Raw genomic sequence first — 6,000 nt, forward strand, 5'->3', positions numbered from 1 at the left:
GAATGTTCACTCTCACAAATATATACTTAAATGCTTGTTAATACTTTGAAACAATGAAACAAGAATCAGTTGCAGAGAAGATGCACACTCATTTTTGAGTGTCATTTAAAAAATGCTCTTGGGTTTTGACACACTGAAAGTGGTCGAGTGTCTGCAAATGGCAGAAAATGAAAGACAGAGTGGCACGTCTTCCCACAAGAACATTTTTATATGAAAGGAAATTAATTAAAAAGAGCTTTTACATGACACCATTTCATCTTTTGAACTCAGTTCTTTCAATTAGGTGTTTACACTACATTTTGTTATTCAGATTGAGTAGTTATTCAGGTGTTTATTTGATCACAAGCCTGTAATCAAGCATGTTTATTCATCTACTAATACATTATACTCATCTAACAGTAAATTGACTGTCAAAGTGTCGGGCTATCCAAATAAAGTGTGATTACACGGCATAAAGCACAAGCACAGACAAAGAAGCAAACATCACTCAGCCCTTGGCCTTTATCAGTGTCTCCCTGCTGTGGGGAAGTAAATACATGTAAATGTCCATCAGAGGTCTCTTGCTCCCATTTGAGCAGCGAGACAGAAAACAACACTGACATTTCAAAAATAAGACAAAAGTGACCATACATAACCTTTTACGAGCTTGTACTGTTTTCTTTTGGTGTTTAAATTGTAAATCCAGTGTCAAAGGTATAATGTGTGTGTGTGTGTGTGTGTCTGTGTCTGTCTGTGTGTGTGTGTGTGTATGTGTGGTCATTTAGCCAGTTTATGATCTTTTGAGTTTAAGTCAATAATTTGGCTGCAGTCCTTAGCACAGTTAAATGTTACAGTGACGCATCAAAGTGTCATCCAGGGTTACAGATTTACTGCAGTATAATAAACCTGGTTTCTCTGGGAGGAACAAAGTGACACACAGTCATAGCTCCCTTGAGTTTGTGCCTGGAGAGGGTGAGACCTTCACTGTAGTCAGTTTAGTCGAACACTTGGATTAATTACAGAAATAATTGAGAGAGGAGAGCCAAGTCAGCCGAGAAGACAGGAGGAACGAGAAACATAGGTAGAAATTGAGAAGAGTAAGCACACTGAAGGATGAGAGAAGTCTGATTCATACTTTTATTCCTCAAGTGTAAAGGAGTGTAGCTTAATACATGCTCAGACAGACTAGTTGTTTAGGTGGCATGAATGGTAGGAGGCTGCATGTTATCAAGGACAAAAAATTAAGCATTTCTTATCATTTCTGTAGATTCATTTAATTTAAAGTCCAGAGTTTTTGTGCTCAATAGACTATGAGAACACAAACATCCATTCAGTATACTTTGTTATTTCAAGAGCGCATACTGTGAGAAACATTTCATAAAAAGCTGTAGCTATATGAAGGTGAAAAAACTGAAGTGGATGAAACGTTGCCTTCAAAAATACAAAGTCCAGAGTGAAAATTAAAAAAAAATAAAACTACTTTTGCAGCAAATTATCAAAGTTTTATCAACTGCGATCAAAGGGAAATCACAAAAAACACACAGTCTAAATGACTGTGTGTCTTAGAGGTGCACTGACAGCTTAAACATAGAATTTGAGGAAATAGCATGGCAGAGTGCACACAGACCACTTCAGCGTCTCTTGGCTCGTGTGTTAGCAAGTGTGTGCATGTTAACCCGATTCTCAGTCTGTCACATAAAGAGTTTGTGAGGGCGATAATGACAAACTGCGTGTTTGGGTGTGTGCGCCAGTGTGTCGTTGTGCTTACACTCTTAAAACAGGGTCTGAACGTGTTGCTCATATACACACACACACACACAGACACACAAACACAAAATGCATTCCTTAATTCTACTCCATCAGCAGAACAGCCAAATGAAAAGGTTATTTACCTCCTCTTCCTTCTACCTCCCTGCTCTGTAGTTGAAGGACCAATTATTTTTTGTACACGTTTATATATTAATTTATAAAGCTCCCCTCCTCCTCCTCACCACACCCTCACAATCTCTGTCTCTTTCTCTTCCTCTTATTGCTAGTGTTTCGGGTTGTCTGGCTGGACAGTCTTATCTCCTGCCTGCTGTCATCTTTGTATCTATTCATATCACAGTAAGAGTGAGAGGTTCCCACAGGAAACAGCCGGTGACATAGAGCGCAGTTGCCTCCTAATTATTGCTCTCCTGACCTCTACACATATCTGCACATATCTGGGATGCCTGTACTCTCCGGTTGGGCAGCTGAGTCATACATCCATGTCTTATCTCTATGTGGAGCGGACTTTGTAACAATGACAGACCAGTAAAGAGGTGAATAGAAGACCGATAACAAGACAAAGTGATATTAATTTAAATTGCTGCCTAAATGGCACAAACAGACGTGACAGCATTGTGATGTTAGTTTTGCATAGTTTTGCTAAAATAACTCCTAATCATGACAAAAGCAGTGTCTGAAATCACTCCCTTGTTCATCCACTGCCACCTATATGGCTGACACTCAATATTTTCTATACTGACTAGTAGATAGTTATTTATTAATTCATTCCACATATAGTATTTAAAGCTTGTAGCCTCTGAATGTTTTTAGGTGTGTGATTAACAGTGGTTTTCTTTCTCTCTGATCTACTGCGTGCATGGATGAAATACTGAACAGGCCAAATGAGCACAGGCTCAGAGACACCCAAGGGATGAGGCAGCTGCTCGGCCAGAGCCTCTGTTTGAAGTGACTGCTAACATTTGTCGTTGGAAAGTCAATCGAACGACTACAAAGAGACACAAAACAATTCCTGAAAGAGATGCAAAAGCCACAACCACAGCAACAACACAAATGACTACACAAAGAGACACAAAATAACTACAGACACAAATGACTGAGAGACGCGCATCCACCACAAAGAGACACTAAATCGCTACAAAGAGACTGTAAAAAGATGCAAAAAGAACACAAGTAGACTGTGTTTGTTTGCTGTTATTTTGTGTCTCTTTGAGTTTGGGGGTCTTGCTCCTATGCAGCAGGGGTACATGTCGCCCGCTGGCCCATTGTCACATAATAGGTCCATGACACAAATGTGCCCTTGCGCCAACAAAGATCATTTTCATGTCTACAAAATGTTTTTGAGCTTTCACATTAATTGTGTCCATATTCCTGCACAGTAACATCTCATGATATTGGAGGTGATACATATCTGCTGTTTCCTGCTTTGGACAGGAAATTGTTCATGTTTGCAAATATAAATTAAACTGAACAGTCAATCCTCAGCACCATTTATTAAATACTTCGTAAAACCTTCTGTTAGATGTGTTTATACTCTCATAAGTTAATTAACTTTAGTTATATTAAGCAACAGACATCAACTGTGCCACATGCCTCCTGTAACTTCAGCCTCATGCTCATCAGAGCTGCGACTGTCAACTCTCATGTGCAATACTTGAGATGATTCTGCTGTGTGACTTGATTCTTTATTCTCAGTCTGCTTTAATATACATCAGGGTTGATGGATCCAGCTCCCCACATCTTATGTTCCCTGCCCTCCACGCTCTCCATCTCTTTTCAGCCCTCGTCTTTCTCCATTTCTCTATCTCCAATTACTGTTGTATTAACTCCATTAGAGAAACCATCAGTTGTGTAATTGGCCAATCGGCATGAGGATCAGGCTCCTGATCAAGTTTCATAACAAATATTAAGCACAGCTGGAAACAGAAATGTGCAGTAAGGCCCTGGAAGAGGCTTCATCCCCAAGACCTGGAGTTCACCTTATCCTGAAGCTTTCGGTCTCTGTCCTCCATTCTTTATTTTTATCCTCTCTATCACCCTGATTTCCTGTTTCCATCCTCCTATCTGGTCTTCCTGTGATCTGTCCCCACTCATGTGGGGATGTGCAAGGTGCACATCCCCACATGTGTACACCCCCCCCACCCCGTGTCACTCATACATATGCTCTTTCTTTCACTCTTTCCCTGTCTGTATCCATGGCCATGACTGATGTCCTGCTGCCCTAAGCTTATCTCAAGGGTGTAATCAATACATGCAATAACAGAGATGTATTACAGTCTCTCCCTTTATCTGTCTTACTCTCCCTCTCTCACAAACACACACACACGCACAAATTACCGGCATCATTAGATAAACATGATGACTCTGTAGATGTAATTACTGTTGAATCAACCATAATTAGCACCAGGCAAATGCAAGCAGGATTACAGATTTGCTGCCATACAAGAGAGGTATATCTTGTACTACTTAATGGATGTAGATGTAGAGCATGATCTGCCCTATTTTTGCCCAGCAGGTTTACAACCACTTAATCTTAGCTCCAGGTAACACAGGCTTGAGTTGAGCTATACACTTTGTTCATTCACTCAGAGAAATTCATCCAACAAAAAAATCCTTTAAAGAGCATGTTTATTGTTGTGGATGAATGAATTTTTCAGAGGTGACTTCACTGTTCTTGGCAAAGTGCCGGACCACAGCAAGCCACACAAACCAACACAGCTGCCATACAGTCCTCGCAGCCGGTATTTACTGCACATTAAAATAATATGATTGTGTGGCAGACGCTGTGCTTTGGCTCGCTGGGAAATTTCTGCCAGGCGGTGTTTGTACCAGCTCGGAGCCAGAGGATTGAATACAATTTGACCTTGTGATTTAATTTCACAGCCCAGGTGTTTGCTTCCTCAAAGCCAACAGTGGAGGCATCAACAGAACAGAGCTGTAAAATATTTAATAAAAAAAATCGTGATTAGTGAATAATTGATTGCGAGGAGCCCTTCTTGAGAGCTACAGCTTACTGTCCAAAATCCTGGATTACATCCTGATCCCAGGTTTCTAATTTTGTTTTTGCTTTCTATAACATTTGTGCATGTCAACTGTAGTATTGTTGTAGATTGTGGTTATGGCAACGAAACTATGGTGAAGGTAAATTTACAGTTAGGCACCTGAAACACTTGATTGATGTTAAGGAAAGATCATGGTTAGCATTAATAAAAAGGCAAATGTATTGCAGGTCTACAGCTAGCCCCTGTTGTGCCTCTGATGTTTTATCATCACTTTTGAGTCACAGAGCTGAGCAGCTGTTCTTCTCAAAGATAAATACCCAGCGATCTTTGAAAACCCCAGAAGAGTTCAACAAACTTAAACGTACCTATTTTCAAAAGGAATTTCCAGAAACCTCAAAGACTCTTCTAGCCATCTGTGCAAACCAATATTTAATCTGCTGCATGATTTAAAAAAAGATTATACGTGCAGTTATACAATATAGAGAATTATAACTGATAGTAAAACTTTTTATTTTTGGTTCACATCATACAAACTGAGCGAGGCCTTACGTCATTCTCGACTGCCTGGATCAGGAAAATAAGTCACAATTTGGGAAACATGTTAAAAATGTGTTTCATCACACAGTGAATGAAATATTTTCTCACCCAGATGGTTCGAAGAGTCTTTGAGGATTTTGAAAATACCTTCCGGAAAGAAACCTGATAAAGAATCTTCTTGGATTTTCAAAGATCAGCAGGTATTTATTTTTCAGAGAAACAGCTAAGCTCTGTGACTTGGATGTAATGTTCATACGTGAGAGGCTTAAAGTCGGGGTTAGTTTGCAGCAAGACACAAATTCTAGTCTCCTGCATAAAAGTCTAAGGTGCTACTCACCTATCCACCCTTAGTTTTCTTCCTTGTCACATAGAGGGAACATCCCCCCTTGTGAACTGCACTTTATCCCTAGGGATCAGAAATGCTACATATTACGCCAACAGATTACGCTCTTATGCAAATCACCTTCTTTAAAGTGACTTTGACTGCATCTCATCTAACCCTCTTTCCACATTTCTCTCTTCTGACTCACTTTCTCCATGACCTGTTCTCCCTAAATTGTTTTCTTTGCTTCCTCCCTCCCGCTGTCCCACTATGTACCCTCTCGCCCTCTCTCCCTCCCGCCCTCCATTCCCTGGTTTGGGAGTCAGTCGCTGTGACGTAGCTGTTGTTTCATCACCACAGAAACAATCCAGGCTGCAAGGACTGAAGTCGTCC

At 40.4% G+C, this 6,000-nt stretch overlaps 1 protein-coding gene across 3 annotated transcripts in view; it reads left to right on the forward strand.

The window, feature by feature from the left end:
* Positions 1–6,000, forward strand: part of rap1gap2a (RAP1 GTPase activating protein 2a) — a 40,449-nt gene that overhangs the window by 7,979 nt on the left and 26,470 nt on the right. The gene's annotated exons all lie outside the window — the stretch shown is intronic.

The sequence above is a fragment of the Seriola lalandi genome, unplaced genomic scaffold (genome assembly GCF_002814215.2).
Source record: "Seriola lalandi dorsalis isolate HSWRI2012SDOR001 ecotype SW California unplaced genomic scaffold, Sedor1 jcf7180002054355, whole genome shotgun sequence".
Classification (NCBI taxonomy): Eukaryota; Metazoa; Chordata; class Actinopteri; order Carangiformes; family Carangidae; genus Seriola; species Seriola lalandi.